Source organism: Phascolarctos cinereus, unplaced genomic scaffold (assembly GCF_003287225.1).
Source record: "Phascolarctos cinereus isolate Bilbo 61053 unplaced genomic scaffold, phaCin_HiC Scaffold_4;HRSCAF=312, whole genome shotgun sequence".
NCBI classification, from domain to species: domain Eukaryota; kingdom Metazoa; phylum Chordata; class Mammalia; order Diprotodontia; family Phascolarctidae; genus Phascolarctos; species Phascolarctos cinereus.
The window spans coordinates 429,078,154-429,098,069 of record NW_027555847.1 but is presented as its reverse complement, the minus strand read 5'-3'; the positions used below and the strand labels follow the sequence as shown (position 1 = coordinate 429,098,069).

The 19,916-nt window shown below is 35.0% G+C and overlaps 1 pseudogene; it reads right to left on the bottom strand.

The window, feature by feature from the left end:
• Positions 1 to 3,521: 3,521 nt before the first annotated feature.
• The window catches only part of LOC110217968 (LON peptidase N-terminal domain and RING finger protein 2 pseudogene), a 39,324-nt pseudogene continuing 22,929 nt past the window's right edge, over positions 3,522 to 19,916 (bottom strand).

Here is a 19,916-nt window from a genome sequence, read left to right as displayed (position 1 = left end):
TTTTTGAGTTTCAGACCAGTTCATATTCCCTTTTGAGGTTCCAGATGTGGGGTTGTTAACATTGTTATCCTCTTCAGAATGTCTGCCTTAATCTTCACTATTCCCATAAAAAGAATCTATTGTACATTTTTTGTTTTTGCTCATGGCATTTGCTTATTTCCTAACCTTTAAAGAGACTGAGCTCTTCTGCTGGGGAGCAGAGGTCACTGACCCAAACTTCTTATGTTGGGAGCCTAGGGTCTGGTCACTGATTTTGTGTGCTGGGGCTTCTGATGCTGGCAGTTGGAGGTTGTAGGGTTTTGGCAGCTAACATGGTGTTGGGTTGGAACTTTAGGGGTAATAGTGTGTAGTCTGACCCCTGGAGGTTGCCTTTTACTTCCTTTAGCTTTCTTAGGCTCCTTTCAGATGATTATTTCTCTGCCTGGAGCTTTCCCTCTTGGGGCACTTCCTTAGTTTTGCTGAGGCACTGAGAGATTTGGTTGCTGTAGAAAGCAGAGGCACATGGTGGTTTTTTGAGCCAGTTTCCACTGGTTCCCCTGCCCTTACTGAGGCATTCAGGGGTCCTGGTGCTGGTGTTTGCCTGCTTCACCACCTGGGGTTAAGGATCTCCTCCTGGTATGCTGAGTGGGGCTTTCTTAGCTAGCTGGGTGGGAAACATCCTGTTCTGTACTTCTCCCCTTCCCCCAGTGCAAGAGGGGCCTTTCCCATTAATCCCTCACACTACCTGGGCTACTGGCCTCCTCTACCCTATCTTTCTTCTGATTCAGCTGTTCTAGGGTTTTTCCTGGGGTGATATTTTCTGGGCTTTCAGAGGTTAATGAGCAACAATAAGAGAGCAACTTACTTCTTACTCTTCCATCTTGGCTTCTAGAAGGGGAACCCCACTTGCTTTATTTCTTAAGTTCAGAATAAAATAAATGCTTTTAAAAGAAGTGCAGCATTTATGACTAAAATGGAAAGATTTAATTTGTGAATTTTTGAGAGTAGATTTGGTGCTATGTTTCTGAATTTGATTATCATTAAAGACAATATATAGAAGCTGGTTGGGAAAAAAAAAGACTCAATGTCAACAAAGGCCCATTTAGACATTTTGAAGAAAAGTACTCCTTATATAAATTAGAAGCAGCAGGGCAAGCTGTAGTAGATAAAATTTGGGACTAGAACTCAGGAAGAACTCATTCAAATCCTGCCTCTCTCATATTCTAACTTAATGACCATCAGCAAATTATCTTTTTCTTCATTTTTAAAAGAGGGATAAGATCGCATAAGGCTACTGTGAGGCTCAAATGCAAATAATAGCATATAAAGGGTTTTCAGATCATCAAAGCATGATGAACATGTCAGCTTTCTCCTTGAAGGCTGATAATTGAACAACCTCTAATTTGATCTCTAGCAAATGTGATTACTTAAGAGAATTCTTCAATGAGAAAAAGAAGGCAAAAGAATGAGAAAGCCATCAAATGGCCCACAGTCTTTTGAAAGATACTTGTAAGAATCTCTCTAGAAAGCCTTTTTTAATCATAGTCCATTGTTTGAGATCTACTTTTATTTATTTATTTTCATTAAAAATTAGGCAGGGATTTTGAAGAAGCTAACTTCACACAAGATATTATAATATATTAAAAGAAACCAAAGCTATTTAGAGTACAAAAGATAAAAGAGAAGAAGTATCCACTTTCTTTCAATGATAGTTATATTTTTGTGGCTCTAGAGTGCATCTCATCATTAATTCAAAATTTCAACTCCAGAATTTCTGCCCTCTTTGAAAACAAAGGACAAACCACAACATTTTCCAAGAACACTGTTTACACAAGAAATAAGAAAAAGTCTATAGAGGAAAGCGTGTTAACCTTCTCCTACATTTGAAAGGAAAACAGAAACGGCTTTAAAAAAAAAATTTCCTTGCCCCTCAAGGACAGAACTACTCATGAATGTTCTGTTTTTTTTTTTATCTTTGGTATTATGAAACATTTTTTTAAATTAAATACCGTATACATTGAATTAGGATTTAAAAAAACTTGGAGTAAAATTTGACTTTATTTACATAAAGTCCATACCTTCTTTCCTATCAAGAACATCAATATCATGGACCAAGAATCTGTCCACATGCACCAACTGATATGTAAATCAGAACAGTAATCAGTGCAGATTAAAATAGCCCTTTTAACCGATACTGTCCTAAACACAATATGTGTTTGGTTGACACATGCAGACATCCTTCTTTAATAGATAATACCTGGTCTGATCATTGTAGGCTGTCTGCTTCTAAAAACAAAAGTTAAGATTTTTAAGATGGTGTTATAGGGAAACTTGCAAAATGTTTACATACTCACACTAATCACACACAATTTTAAGCTTTCCATAGATCTGAACTGAAATGGAAAACTATTTTATAGCAGCCTTTAACATCTTCAGGTAGTGGTGAAGGGATGTCAAACTGAAATCTGCTAATGAAATAACTTTCTGCTTATGAAAATAAGGTTAGGGGGGTAGCTAGGTAGCATAGTAGATAAAGGACTGACCCTGGAGTTAGACACATGACTCTTACTAGCTATGTGACCCTGGGCAATGGGGTCACTTAACCCCATTGCCTAGCCAAAAAAAATAATAATGGTTGGCTAGAGCCATTACATTAATATTTCACAAAACATACATCATCCTTTGAATTAATGACAGGGTTGTTTATGTATATATATTTTTTTTATGTTCAGTGGACCACCTCCAGCCTATAGGTTATACAGTTGACATCCATGTAAATGTAGTAAACTACCTTTGTCTTATTGATTCCTTGTTGAATAGCTAGCTTCTGATCAGATACACTACTTTTATGGGGTTTTTTCTATTTTTAAAGTACACCTCTTTCAGATGTACTGATATTCATTTGATGACAACATGCAAATTACAATAATAGAGACTAGTACAACCTCTATTTAGCATTTATCACTTATGCAGACATTGCATAACTTTCATCAGACAATGCCTTAACTATTCAACTTTACAGAAAAGAATATTTCTTAAACAAAAACATGGTGGCAACATTATATGTAAGGAATGTGCTCTGGGAAACGTATTTCCGTATGAAAATTTAGTTTCCCTGTGGCAAATACACCTAATTTAGCAAGAGATTTTACTCTCAAGGGAGTTCTTTTTCTCTTTCAAATTCAAACTGCGCATAAGCTACTTGTGGTTTTCCAGTGCTTTGAGCACAATGTATTGCAAGCTAAAAGCATTTACTATGAAGAGTTTTTCTTAAATTGTTTCCACTTCTATGGACTCCGTTAAAATTGTAGAATTACATTATAGAGGTTCAGGTTCCAACAGGATGGCAGGCGCATATTCACTTCTGAGTACAGTTCAAAGTTTAATAAATTGTCCTTTTTGTGATCCTATAATTAGTGTGTCTCAAACACCAAAATGAATGGCTATTCATTTGTGCTTGACACTTAAAAGCATAAGGGTTTCCAACAATCTTGAAAGAGACAAATATCTCAGTTTGTCCTCTGGTTATAAGTTAGCCCTTGTCACCTGGGTCTTTTACATGTTACAAATGCTAATACACACCTGATGGCAATTGGACATCTTTAAAGGATGTTATAACAAGTATAGCAAGCTGAGCCTGGTTTCTAATGGCAACACTGCCAAGATCCACCAATACCATGATGGACCACTAGAATTAATCTGTGGCTCAGATTCCTTGCTTTCATGTTCTCCTGAAGAGAAGTGAACCAGGTAACAGCTTGATCACACACAGAATCATGAAGATGGACAAGTTTCTCATAGCCTGGTCCTTCCACATTTTTGTTTTCAAAGTATTCAATGTTTGCAGTATTATGCTCACCTCTCAAATCATGGCTCAAAACTCTATAGCAACCAATGACAACTATACCAAGGACAACTTCCATCAGAAAAAAAAATCTAACATTCCTAATTTCCAACATTCATCCAAACCCTTTAAGCTCATTAGCTAAACACATGCCAAACCATTTGGTGCCAGTTTTCATGTATCTTCCTATCATAAGACTATATTGAGGTTCAAAGACATATAGTGCATGAGGGATTGTAGGAAAGGCCATGTTGCACACAAGGATGGAAACATTTTCAGTTAAATTTGATAACTCCTTAATTTCATCATCATAATTTTTTTCCTGTCAGAAAACTTCCAGTAAATAGTGAAGAATTAATTCTTTATTCATTTCTTTTCTTTTTCTTTTTTTTTTTAATAATTTCTAGTTGCCAAAAATTCAGAAAGGTTTTTACCCAATGGATGATCTAGCATATGGTCAAGGAAGCACTCAAGACATTTTAGACAGAAAGTATATTGACATGGTTTGGTAACAGGCTCATAGAATAACTTCATACAAAGAGAACTTTCAAAGTCTGATGCTTCTACCAAGATTACTGGACCCTCTCCAATTCGGAACAATTAGAGGTATGGTCTCTCTGTCTTCTTTGGAAATTTTATTAGGCATGCTTAGATTCTGTACATCTTCCAAATCAGTGGGAAACACTCTCTATAAACTAGCAACAGATACATGGAAAGGGCTATTTTAAAAGTCTTTTTTTTAATCTTCAAAGATAGAGACAGAGCAACAGAAATAGACAAAAAAACAGAAATACACACAGAGACAGACAGGCAGGAAAACAGAGACAGAGAGAGACAGAGAACGAGAGAGAGAGAGAGAGAGAGAGAGAGAGAGAGAGAGAGAGAGAGAGAGAGAGAGAGAGAGAGAGAGACAGACAGGCACAGACACAGAGAAAAATAAGAATAAATTCTGAAAACAAAAATACTTAATTGGAAGAATAACTCAGAAGAAAAACAAAACTTGACAATTGGATTCTATATAAACTAAATTACCAGCCATTAAGCAAGATGTTTTGGTATAACTTAAGGATCATAGGACTCCCAGAAGAACATTACTCTCTTCGTCATTTAAAAAAAAATCTTGAGTACCATACTGTGTGAAACAATATAGTAAAAGAAAGAAAAATAATAATTGATAAAATCCACACAGCACTTCTAAGAAACACATTTCAAATTCATTAACTTGTAAAATATGCTGGTTAATTTGAAAATTTTAAAAACAACAACAGATACATTTTGTAAGCATTCAGAGCAATAATCCTAAAATATGAAGCAGAAAACTTTAATAACCGAGGATTTTGAATACAAAATTTTCTTTGAATTCACAAGAAACTAAAGAAAGATGTGAAAAAGCATCTTGCTATAGCAAAGGACTTAAACCTTGAAAGTAACATATCATGAAAAGCTGAGGTTAATAATTATTTTTTTTAAATTAACCTTCAACAAAGTGAAGTGCATAAGGTGTTCATCCAGACAGCAAATAAAACCAGACTCATACACTCTGAAAAACGGCAACACCCAAAAGGAAAAAAAACGTTAAATTATTGAAAAAAGACTAAGTAATCAAATTAGTTCATTTGTAGGATATTTGGTTTTTCTTTTAAGGAGATTAAATTGTGGGGCACAAGAAAGAAGACAAAAAATTATTTTCAAGTATAGAAAATGCCAAATAAGTGACACATTTAAGGGTAATTTAAAGAATTGAAAGAAAGGACAATAGAAGAGTCAGTTCATGGCCTAAATCCCTTGACATTTTATAAGTTAATAAATACATGTTATGAGAGAATAAACACATTGGGAAATTGAACAAGGGAATACACAGGAATTAAGAAACAAAGGGAAAGCCATTAAGTGTCATCACCAAGTCTATAAATGAACAGGAAGGAACAATAATTTCTTTAGTCTTTTGAAATACAGATTCCTGCCAAATTTTTTTAGGATACAAATATGGTGCTGATACCTAAACTAGATAGGGCTAAAACAGAGAAAGAAAATTATATGCCAATTTCTTTAAAGAATATAGATGTAAAATTTTAAATAAAATATTTACAAGAGATTATAGCAACTTAGCACAAGGATAATACACTGAACAAGTGGGATTTGTAACAGAAATACAGGGTTGGTTCAACAGTAGGAAAATTATAAACATAATTGACCATATCAATAATAAAATTAATAGAAATCATATAATTGTCTCAATACATTCAGAAAAAGCTTTTTCCTCCTTTTTGTTAATTAATTTTTAGCTTTCAATATTCACTTCAACAAGATTTTGAGTTCCAAAATTTTCTGCATCTCTGCTCTCCCCCCACCCTAAGATGGCATGAGTTCTGAATACCCCTTTCCCCAATCTGTCTTGCCTTCTATCATTGCCCCCTTCCCCTATTCCCTTCTCCTTCTATTTTCCTGTAAGGCAGGATAGATTTCTATACCCCATTGCCTGTATATCTTATTTCTCAGTTGCATGTAAAAACAATTTTTAACATTCATTTTTGAAACTTTGAGGTCCCAATTCTCTCCCTTCTTCCCTCCCTACTCACCTTCATTGAGAAGGCAAGCAGTTTGATATTGGTTATACATGTATAGTCATGCAAAATACTTCCATAATAGTCATGTTGCGAAAAACTAACTGTATTTCCCTTCATCCTATCCTGCTCCCCATTTTTCTATTCTTGTCTTTGACCCTGTCCATCCACAAAAATGTGTGCTTCTGATTGCCCCCTCCCCTATCTTCCCTCCCTTCTTTCATTCCCTCCTCCCTTATCCTCTTCCCCTATATTTTCCTATAGGATAAGATAAATTTCTGTACTCAATTAAGTATGTGTTATTCCCTCCTTAAGACAAATCCAATGAGAGTAAGATTCACTCATTCCTTCTTACCTTCCAGAAAAAGCTTTTGACAAAATACAATACCTATTCTTCTTAAAAATACTAGAAAGCTTAGGAATAATGGAGTTTTCCTTAAAATGGTAAGTACAATCTATCTAAAACCATTAGCAAGGATTATATGTAATTAGAATAAACTAGAAGCCTTTCAAATAAGACCAGGGATGAAACAAGTATGTCCATTATTACCACTGGTATTCAATATAATACTAGAAATGTTAGCTTTAGTAATAAGAAAAGAAAAAGAAATTAAAGGAATTAGAACAGGCAAAGAAGAAAGAAAGCTATCATGTTTTGCAGATAATGTGATATTATACTTGGAGAATCCCAGAGAATCCAATTTTAAAAAAAGCTACTTGAAATGATTAACAATTTTAGCAGTTGCAGGATATAAAATAAACCCACATAAATAATCAGCATTTTTATATATTACGAATAAAGCCCAGCAGCAAGAGATAGAAAGAGAAATTCCAATTAAAGTAACTGTAGGCAACATAAAGTGTTTGGGAGCGTACCTACCAAGACAAACCAGGAACTATATGAACATAATTACAAAACACTTTTCACACAAATGAAGTCAAATCTAAATAATAGGAAAAAAATCAACTGTTCATGGATAGGCTGAGCTAATATTATAAAGTGACAATTCTACCTCAATTGTATCTAAATTATTCAGTACCATACCAGTCAAACTACAAAACTACAAAAATATCTTACAGAGCTAGAAAAAAAATAACAAAATTCATCTGGAAGAACAAAAACTCCCGTATATCAAGGGAACTAATGAATACAAATGCAAGGAAAGTGACCTACCCATGAAAGATCTAAAACTGTATTATAAAACAGCAATCATCAAAACTACTTGGTATTGGCTAAGAAATGGAGTGATGTATTAATGGAATAGGTAACATACACAAGACACAGTAGTCAATGACTGTAGTAATCTGCTCTTTCATAAACTGAAATATTCCAGCTTCTTGGATAAGAACTCACTATTTGACCAAAAAAACAAAACCTTCTGGGAAAAGTGGAAAGTAGTAAGGCAGAAGCTAAGAATAGAATTGCACCATATACCAAGATAAGGTCAAAATTGATACAATATTTAGACATAAAGGGTAATACTATAAGCAAATTAAGAGAGCAAGGAAGAGTTCACCTGTCAGACCTATGGAGAAGGGAAAAATTTATGAAGAAAGATGTTCTCTATTAAGAAAAAGAAAATATCATGATATGCCAAATGGATAATTTTAATTACATTAAATTAAAAAAGTTTTGCACAAACAAAACCAATGCAACCAAGATTACCAGGGAAACTGGAAGCTGAGAAACAATTATTACAGCCATTGTTTTTCATAAAGGCCTCATTTCTAAAATATAAAGAAAACTGAGCAGGAGCCAAGATGGCGAAGTAAAAATCTAGTCACTCTCACCCTCCCCTATCAACCTCTGAAAACCCAGAAAATATCACCCCAGAAAAAACCCTGGAACAGCTGAACCAGAAGAAAGACAGGGAGCAGCAGTGCAGTAGCCCAAGTGCCTTGAGGGATTAACAGGAAAGGCCCCTCTTACCCTGAGGGAAGGGGAGCAGCACAAAATGGGAGGCACCCCACCTAGCTAGTGGAAAGCACACCAGGAGGAGTTCCTGGTGCCTCAGCATTCTACAGCAAATAGGTCTCCCAGTGCCTCAGAAAAAAAAAAGAGAGAAGAAGCACTACAAAGGGCCCCAGGCAGATAAACACCCTGCAGAATTTCAACTGAAAGGAGCTAAAGAAAGCAAACTAGAGTCGCCCTACATTTCCAGCCTTGCTGATTCCAGCTCAACACCAGGTAAGCTGTTAGAACCCTACAGCTTCCAAATGCCAACCAGGAGGAGATCTTGAAGCCCAGGTGGTAGAGCAAGCAAACACCAACACCTGGACCTGTGAATGCCTCAGTGAGGGTAGTGGAACTGGTGGAAACCATCTCAGAAAGCCACTAGGTGCCTTGGCATTCTACAGCAAAGGACTCTCCCAGTGCTTCAGCAGAACTAAGGGAGGCAGCACTGCAAGGGGCCTCAGGCGGATAAACACCCTGCAGCACCTATCTAAAAGGAACTAAAGAAAGCTAAAGGAAAGGAAAAGCAGACAACCTAGAATTTCCTGAAAGTTCAAGCCTTCCTGATTCCAGCCCAACAACGGGTAAGATACCAGAACCCTACAGCATCCAATTGCCAGCATAAGAAGCCCCAGCACACAAAGCTTGTGACCAAGACCTAGGCTCCCAACACAAGAAGCTTGGATCACTGCCCTTTGTTTCCCAGAAGGAGAGCTCAATCTCTCTGAAGGCCAGGGAATAAAGAAACACCATGAGTAAAAAGAAATGTACCATAGATTCATATTATGAGAAGATTGAAGATCAAGACAGAAACTCTGAAGAGGACAACATTGTCAACAAACCCACATCTGCAACCTCAAAAGTGAATATGAAGTGGTCTGAAGCCCAAAAAGCCTTCTTAGAATAGCTCAAGAAGGATTTTAAAAGTCAAATGAGAGAGGTAGAAGAGTCCTTAAAAAATACAATTGGTGAATTGGAAAAAAAAGTACACTGAAGAAAACGAGTCCCTAAAAAACACAATTGGCCAATTGGAGAAGGAAGTACTAACAGAAAGAAAACTAACAGAAGAAAACAATCTGTTAAAAAATAGAATTGAAAATAATGAGTCTATGAGAGAGCAAGAATCAGTCAAACAGAAACAAAAAAAAATGAAAAAATAGATGAAAACATAAAATATCTCATGGGTAAAACAACTGACCGGGAGAATTGATCTAGGAGCGACAGTTTAAAAATTATTGGAGTACTTGAAAATCATGATAAAAAAAGGGGGGGCGTTGACAATATCTTTCAGGGAATCATAAAGGAAAACTGCCCTGATGTCCTAGAACCAGAAGGTAAAATAACCATAGAAAGAATCCATCACTCCTCATCTGAAAGAGATCCCAAATTGAAAATGGAAAGGGGTATAATAGCCAAATTCCAAAATTACCAGATGAAAGAGAAAATACTTCAAGCAGCCAGAAAGAAACAATTTAAATATCATGGAACCACAGTCCGGATTACACAGGACCTTGCAGCTTCTACATTAAAAGATCGCAGGGCGTGAAACATGATATTCCGTAAGGCAAAGGAGCTTGGATTGCAGCCAAGGATCAACTACCCTGCAAAAATGAGCATGATCTGTCAGGGGAGGAGATGGATATTCAATGAAATAGGGGACTTCCAAAGCTTCCTGATAAAGGACCCAGAGCTCAACAAAAAATTTGATCTTCAAATACAATATTCAAGAAAGCCATGAAAAGGTAAATGGGACAGAAAGATACAGTATTTGTTAATGAGGGCAAACTGTTTACTTCTCTACAATGGAAGATGACACTTGCAAGTGTATTGTTATTACACCATGTTAAAGGAATATACATAAAGGGGGTGGATATTAGTTGACTTTGATGTAATGATTTTTAAAAAATCTAATCAAGTGGGTTAAATGGATCCAAGTAAGTGGATTAGTCTGATCTAAGAAAATGTGCTGAGAAAGGAGGAGGCAGACAAAAGTAAATCACATTACAGGAAAAGACACAAAATCTTATTATAGCAGAGGGAAGGAAGGGAGGGGGGTGAGCAGTGTTTGAAACTTACTCTCATCAGATTTGGCTCAAGAAGTGAATAACATAATCAGTTAGGTATAGAAATCTAACTTGCCCCATAGGCAGTAGGAGGGAAAAGGGGAAAGAAAAGGGAGGGGGGATAGAAGGGAGGGAAGAAGTAGTAAGAGTAAAGGGGAAGAAAAGGGAGGGGGGCTAATAGAAGGTGGGCAGGACTGAGGGAGGAGGTCTTCAAAAGTCAAACACTAGTGAGGGAAGAAAAGGAGAAAGGAGAAAGAAAGGCATAAACGGGGAAAATAGGACGGAGAGAAAAATACAGATAGTGATCATAACTTATGAATGGGATGAACTCTCCCACAAAACACAAATTATAGCAGAATGGATTAAAAACCATAATCCTACAATATGTTGCTTACAGGAAACACATTTGAAAAAGATTGACACACACAGGGTAAAGGTAAAAGGCTGGAGCAGAATATATTATGCTTCAGCTGAAGTTAAAAAAAAAGCAAGGGTAGCAATCTTGATCTCAGACAAAGCAAAAGCAAAAATAGATCTTGTCAAAAGAGATAAGGAAGGAAACTACAACCTGCTAAAAGGCACCATAGACAATGAAGTAATATCATTACTAAACATATATGCACCAATTAGCACAGCATCCAAATTCTTAGAGAAGTTCAGGGAGTTACAGGAAGAAATAGACAGCAAAACTATACTGGTGGGGGACCTCAAACTCCCCCTCTCTGAACTAGATAAATCTAACCACAAAATAAACAACAAAGAAGTTAAGGAGATGAATAGCACATTAGAAAAGTTAGGTATGATAGACCTCTGGAGAAAAGTGAATGGGGATAGAAAGGAATATACTTTTTTCATGGTGGTACATGGCACATACACAAAAATTGACCATGTGCTAAGGCATAAAAACCTCACAATCCAGTGAAGAAAAGACAGAAATACTAAATGCATCTTTTTCAGATCATGATGCAATAAAATTGCATGTAATAAAGGTTCATGGAAATATAGACTAAAAAATTATTGGGTCAAACAAGAAATCATAGAAACAATCAATAATTTCATTCAAGAGAATGACAATAATGAGACAACATGCCAAAACTTATGGAATACAGTGAAAGCAGTTTTTAGGGGAACTTCCATGTCTCTCAATGCTTACATAAATGAAATACAAAAAGGAGGGATCAATGAATTGGGCATACAACTAAAAAGGCTAGAAAAAGAACAAATTAAAAATCCTCAATTAAACACCAAATTAGAAATATTGAAAACTAAAGAAAAAATTAAGAAAATTGAAATTAAGAAAACTACTGAACTAGTAAATAAAACTAAGAGCGTTTTATGCAAAAGATAAACCTTTGGTTAACTTAATTTAAAAAAAAAGAAAGAAGTAAACCAAATTGCTAGTATCAAGAATGAAAAGAATGAAGCTACCACCAAGGAAGAAAATTAAAACAATAATTAGGAATTATTTTGCCCAACTATATGCCAACAAATTTGACAATCTTAGTGAAATGGATACATATTTAAAAATATAAATTGCCCAGATTAATGAAGAAAGTAAAATACTTAAATAACCCCATCTCAGAAAAAGAAATTGAACAAGCCATTGATGAACTCCCTAGGAAAAAATCTACAGGGCCAGATGGATTTACATGCAAATTCTATCAAACATTTAAAGAACAATAAATTCCAATATTATATAAACTATTGGGAAAATAGGTGAAAAAGGAGTCTTACCAAATTCTTTTTATACAAATATGGTGTTGATACCTAAACCAGGAAGAGTCAAAATAGAGAAAGAAAATTATAGACCAATTTCTCTAATGAATATAGATGCAAAAATTTTAAACAAAAACTAGCAAATAGATTACAGCAACTTATCCCAAGAATAATCCACTATGACCCAGTAGGATTTATACTAGGAATGCAGGGCTGGTTCAATATTAGAAAACTATCAGCATAATTGAGCATATCAACATTAAAACCAACAGAAATCTCATGATCATCTCAACAGATAAAGGAAAAGCTTTTGAAAATACAACACCCATTCCTATTAAAAACATTAGGAAGCATAGGTATAAATGGAGTCTTCCTTAAAATAATAAACATCTATCTAAAACCTTCAGCAAGCATATATGTAATGGGGACACTAGAAGCATTTCCAATAAGATTGGGGGTGAAACAAGGATGTCCATTTCACACTGTTATTCAATATTGTACTGGAAATGTTAGCTTTAGCAATAACAGAAGAAAAAGAAATTGAAGGTATTAGGATAGGCAAAGAAGAAAGCTATCACTCTTTGCAGATGACATGATGATATTCTTAGAGAATCCTAGAGAATCAAGTAAAAAACTACTTGAAAATAAACAACTTTAGCAAAGTTGCAGGCTATAAAATAAAGCCACGTAAATCATCAGCATTTCTATATATTACCAACAAAGCCTAACAGCAAGAGATAGAAAGAGAAATCCCATTTAAACTTACTGTAGACATTATAAAATATTTAGGAGTCTATCTCCCGAAACAAACCCAGGAACTCTGTGAACACAATTACAAAACACTTTTCACACAAATAAAATCAGATACAAATTTGGAAAAACATCAGTTGCTCACGAGTAGGCTGAACTAATATAATAAAAATGACAATTCTACCTAAGCTAATTTACTTATTCAGTGCCATACCAATCAAACTACCAAAAATTATTTCATAGAGTTAGAAAAAATAATAACAAGATTCATTTGGAAAAACAAAAGGTCCTGAACATCAAGGGAAGTAATGAAAAAAAATGCAGGGGAAGGTGGCCTAGCAATTCCAGATCTTAAATTTTATTATAAAGCAGCAATCATCAGAAATGCTTGGTACTGATTAAGAAATAGAGTGGTGGATCAGTGGAATAGGTTTAATATGCCAGATACAGTAGTCAATGACTATAGTAATCTATTATTTGATAAACGCAAAGACCCCAGATTCTGGGATAAGAACACACTCTTTGAAAAAAAAGTAATGAGAAAACTGGAAAAGAGTATGGCAGAAACTAGGCATAGAGCAAAATCTCACTATATACCAAAAGGTGAAGTCAAAAGGTGTTCATGATTTAGATATAAAGGCTGAAACTATAAGCAAAGTGGGAGAGTAAGGAATAGTTTACCTATAAGATCTACGAAGAGTAGAAGAACTCATGACCAAACAAGAGATAGAGAACATTACAAAAATCAAAATGGGTAATTTTGATTACATTAAATTGAAAAATTTTTGCACAAACAAAGCCAGTGCAACTAATATTAGAAGGAAGGTAGAAAATTTGGAAAGAATTTTTACAACCAATGTGTCTGATAAGGGCCTCATTTCTAAAATATATAGAGAATTAAGTCAAATTTATAGTAATACAAGCCATTCCCCAATTGATAAATGGTCAAAGGATATGAACAGATAGTTCTCAGATAAGAAATTAAAGTCATCTATAATTACATGAAAAAATGCTCTAAATCATTATTGATTAGAGAAATGCAAATCAACACAACTCTGAGGTACTGCATCACACCTATCAGATTGGCCAACATGAGAAAACAGGAAAAGGATAAATGTTGGAGAAGATATGGGAAAATTGGAATACCACTGCATTATTGGTGGAGTTGTGAAATGATCCAACCATTTTGGAGAACAATTTGGAATTATGCCCCTAAGGGCTATAAAAATGTGCATACCCTTTGACCCAGCAATAGCACTTCTAGGGCTGTATTCCAAAGAGATCATACAAATGGGAAAAGGACCCACATGTACAAAAATATTCATAGTAGCTCTTTTTGTGGTGGCAAAGAATTGGAAATTGAGAGGATGCCCATCAATTGGGGAATGGCTGAGGAAGTTGTGGTATATGAATGTAATGGAATACTGATGTGCTGTAAGAAATGATGAACAGGCTGACTTCAGAAAAACCTGGCAAGACTTGTACGGTCTAATGCTAAGTGAAATGAGCAGAACCAAGAGAATGTTGTACACGATAACAGCCATGTTGTGAGATGACTAACATTAATATACTTAGCCCTTCTCAGCAATACAAGGATCTAAGAGATCTCCATAGGCCACATGATGGAAAATGCTACCCACATCCAAAGAAAGAACTATGCAATTTGAATTGCTATATTTTTTTTCTCTTCTGTTGAGTTTTGTTTCCTCTTTCTGATGGTTCCTCCTCTTGGTTTTAATTTTTAGTTATGACATCACTAATGTGAAAATGTGTTTAACAGGAATATAAACGTATAGCCTATATCAGATTGTGCGCCATCTTGGGGAGGGTGATTGGGAGGAAGGGGGAGAAAAATTTGAAACTCAAAAGCATATGGAAGTGATTGTTGATAAATCAAAATAAATTAATAAAATAAATTTAAAAAAAGAAAACTGAGTCAAATTTATAAGAATATACATTATTCTCCAGTTGATAAATGGTCAAAGGATATGAACAGGCAGTTTTCAGATGAAGAAATTAAAGCTATCTATCATCCCATGAAAAAATGCTCTAAATCATTATCGATTAGAGAGATGCAAATCAAAACAACTCTGAGGTACGCCATCACACCTATCAGATTGGCTAACGTGACAAAACAGGAAAATGATAAATTATGTAGATGTGGGAAAATTGGAACAATGAATTGTTAGTGGAGTTGTGAACCGATCCAACTTTCTGGAGAACAATTTGGAACTATGTCCAAGGAGCTATAAAACTGTGCATACTTTTTATCCAGGAATACCACTACTAGGTCTTTATCCCAAGGAGATCGTAAAAAACGAAAAAGGACCCACATGTACAAAAATATGTACAACAGCTTTTTTTTGTGGTAGCAAAGAATTGGAAATTGAGGTGATGTCCATCAATTAAGGAATGGCTGAACAAGTTGTGGTGTATGAATGTAATGTAATACTATTGTTACATAAAAATATTGAGCATGCAAACTTCAGAAAAAACTGGAAAGACTTGCATGAACTGATGCTGAGTGAAGTGAGCAGAACCAGGAGAACATTGCAACAGCAACATTGTGTGATGACCATCTTTGATAGAGTTATCTCTTCACAGTAATGCAATTATCTAAGACAATTCCAAAAGATTCGTTATAGAAAATGCTATCCATATACAGAGAAAAAACTTTGGATTCTGAATGTAGATTGAAGCATATTATTTTCACCTTTTTTTTCTTTCTCTTGTTTTTTTTTCCTTTTGTACTGATTCTTCTTTCACAACGTGACTAATGTGGGAATATATTTAATGCGATTGTACATGTATAGCCTGTATCAGATTGCATGCCATTTTGGGGAGGAGAAAGGGGAGAGAGAAATAAAAATGTAGAACTCAAAACCTCATAAAAGTGAATATTGAAAATTAAAAATATTTTTTAAATTTGTTTATTTTTTGTTTTTAACATTCATTTCCATAAGATTTTGAGTTTTAAATTTTCTCCCCCTCTTATATCCCCCCCTAAGACTGCATATAATATGATATAGGCTCTACATACACATTCATGTTAAGCATTTTTTCCCATTAATTGTGATATAAAGAACAATTATAACTAATGGGAGGAACCATGAGAATGAAGCAATAAAACAAAACAACAAAGCAAAAGGAGAGCAAATAGCATGCTTCCATCTGCATTCGGACTCCATACTTCTTTCTCTTCATGTGGATAGCAATTTCCATCATGAATCTTTTGTAGTTGTCTTAGATTCTTGCATTGCTGTGAAGAGGTAAGTCTATCAAAGTCAGTCATCCTATAATGTGGCTGTTACTGTGTACAATGTTCTCTTGGTTCTGCTCATTTTATTCTGCATCAGTTCATTTAAGTCTTCCCAAATTCTTTTTTTTTTTTGATTCTGCCTGCTCATCATTTCTTATAGCACAATAGTATGCCACAACTTGTTCAGCCATTCCTCAGTTGATGGGTATCCCCTCAATTTCCAATTCTTTGCCACCACAAAAAGAACTGCTATAAATATTTTTTAAATGTGGGTCTTTTTTGCATTTTTATGATCTCTTTGGGAAACAGACCTAGAAGTATTATTTCTGGGTCAAAGGGTATGCACAGTTTTATAACCCCTTGAACACAACCCCAAATTGCTCTGCAAAATTTTTGGATCATTTTGCAACTCCAATAACAACATATCAGTGTTTCAATTTTCCCACATCTTTTCCAACATTTATCATTGTCCTATTTTGTTATGTTAGCCAATTTGATAGGTGTGAGTTGTTACCTCAGAGTCGTTTCATTTGCACTTCTCTAATCAATAGTAATTTATAAATTTTTTATACGACTATAGGTAGCTTTAGTTTCTTCCTCTGAGAACTGCCTATTCATATCCTTTGATCATTTATCAATTGGGAATGATGTGTATTCTTGTAAATTTGACTTAGTTCTCTATGTATTTTAGAAATGAGGCCTTTATCAGAGACACTGGTTGTAAAAATTCTTTCCGAGTTTTGTGCTTCCCTCCTAACCTTGGATGCATTGGCTTTATTTGTGCAAAAACTTTTCAATTTAATGTAATTCAAAATTTTTTTTTGCATTTCATAATGTTCCATATCTCTTGTGTGGTCATAAACTCTTCCCTTCTCCATAGATCTGAAAGGTAAACTATTCCTTGCTCTTCTAGTTTGCTTATAATATCAGATTTTTTTATATAAATCATGTACCCATTTTGACTTTACATTGGTGTAGAGTGTAAGGCAAAAGAAATAATTAATTAAATAAAAGAAACTCATAGTCTAAAGGAGACTACATATAACCAGTTATGCACAAATAAAACATATATAGGATAAACTGTGAATAATTAACCAAGGGAACACAGTAGCATTATGAGGGATTGAGAAAGGCCCTTGTTGAAGCTGGGGTTAATCTGCAACTTCATACTGCCCTTGTTCTTCTACAATTTGCCTTGCTAAAATTGCTATAGGGGCAGAGAGGGAGTACAGTAGATAGAGCTGCAGGCATGGAATTAGCACGACCTGACTTCAAATCCAGCCTCACACATTTACTAGCTGTATGACCTCGAGCAAGTCACTTAAATTTGTTTGCCACAATTTTTTCATCTGTAAAATGAACTGGAGAAGAAAATGACAAACTGCTCCAATATCTTTGCCAAGAAAATACCTTGTGGTCATGAAAGAGTCAGACTCAACTGAAACAACACTATAAATATTTTTTTTTAATATGCTTATATTACCAACTAGTTTTGGTATTAATTATTATATCAGCTCCCTTAGCACCAAAATTAGGTATTCTTTTGGCTAATGTAATTTCTGGGATGTTTAGTCTTTAGTTGTTGTTGTTGTTTGGGAGGATTTAGTTATAAAAGTCACAATTGCTTTAAGTCACAAGTTAAGAAAAATGTCTTAACAATTGTGCAAAGCTTGAAGTAACTGCCAAACTTTACATGTACACACACACATACTGTTAACATGGGCTCTGTAATGACTATACTATATGTATACACTTCCCTTCTTTGTAGAGAAGCAGGACAATGGAGTTACCCAACAATCGACCAATAAGAAGGGTTTCTGAGGTTCAGAGCTGCTTGATATACCAGTGATCCTATGCAAGTTAACTCTAACCAAATTTAGAGATGCCTGTAGCTGCCAGAAACCACAGAACCATCTTTGACCAGCTCAAATGTAACCTTGTGCAGAAGCTACAGACTCAAGACTTTGCTTGGGACTTTCTAACATCCTGTCTTATTTTGTCCTACAGACAAACCCCTCCCCTTTAACCCCTGTTTCTTGTTCCAAAGAATTCTCAAATCAGTAAATAGAAGTTGTCAAAGTATAATCAGTTTCATTAATTAAAGGTTGTTGGTGGTCAACAGAGGATTTCTTTCAGATTTTCCTAGCTTTTTTCTTGAAAATGTACCTAATTCCCCACTTTGACACTTACCATTTATATGATTTAGAGCCAATCATTTAAATGCAGTAGCCTCAGTTTCCTCAACTATAAAATGTGAGTGTTTTTACCAACTGGATTCTGATGTCCCTTCCAGATAGAAATCTTTTAGGTACAGAGAAAGAGAGAGAGAGAGAGAGAGATGAATACATACATAAAATATAGCTATAGATGGCTATATAGTATGTATATATCTCCAGCTCCAGATATAGATAAAAATAGAAAATCTCTTCAGGCTCCAACATAGTGTATATGACTATCGGACCTCTCTCATTATTTATTTTTGAATGAAGTTACTGAATATTCTGATTATATTTGGTTGTAACTAAGAGGATTGTACTGGGTTCTTTGTAGAACATCTTTACTTTCTTATACTCTGAACAAATGTTTTTACATAGGCTACAGGTATCTTCATAGAAGTCTTTTTAAAAAATCATAAAAAACAGTCAAAGGTGAGATGATCAAGTATCCCATGAAACAATGTTTCTTATTGCTGTGGGCTAGAAGACAAAACTAATTCTGTTAGCTCAAAGAGATGTTATTTACCTGTGCAAGGAGAATTTGTGAAATAACCTTTGTTTTTAGCAGCTATTTCCTTGTGTCTTATGGTTTCATTTATAGAAAGAATGTCAAGAGGTACATCAGTCGGTTCCTACAAGTATAACCTGAAGTAATTAATGTTTAGTCAAGTATACTTGTGGAATATAAAGAGTTAAGTTGGTGGTGGTAGCTTAGCATAATGAATAGACAGCGAATATTTGAGTTACTAACTATGTTAAAAACGAAAATGACTGTTATTCTGAATAAGTCATTCTATCTCTCAACATCCTAGGAAACTCAGTATAAGTTGCAAGGAAAATATTTTGGCAGAGCAAGTTCCTTACTGAGAGTTACCTATAACACATATCCAGTCAAAAGATAAACACTTAAATTAATGGATTTTGTTTGCCTAAGACCTGTGTAATTTGGAGGCTCCCTGTTCTGCCACTCTTCCATCATTGCAGCAGAAACATAAATTGTCTGTTCAGGGATGGAAACAATTTAATATTTTTTCCTTGCTCCTTTCAGTAGCCATGGTCCAAATTTTCATCACCTAGTTAGCTAATATGCTGATAACAAGCAGGTTTTCTGTGCATAGTTGGGCTGGTCTGTAGAGAAGCAGTGCCTATTATTGGGTCCAAAAAGGTAGGACCACCAGAGCTCTATTATCATTTACTTTAAGACAGAAGGGTTGTTTCCACACCATAATGAGGTATTAGAGCAGGACTTGATGCATTTTGTTCTCCAAAAAATATGGCAAAATAACACTTTTGTTGATTTCAACCTTTGTATTTCTTTTTGTTATTGTTGTTTTGAATCATAACTTTAATGAATGGATGCAACCTGCACTTTGTAGCATACAAGGCTTCTAATTTATTTTTCACTGCATTACTTGTTTAGAACTGCTAAATTATAGAGCACAATGTTGACATCTAATGTAATCAGAAACAATGTTAAATGACAATGCAAGAATAGATGTTACAAAGAGTCTAGTGCTATGGGAATGTAAGACATTCACTCTCCCAGGGTGCCCTCTTTGACTGTGCTTACA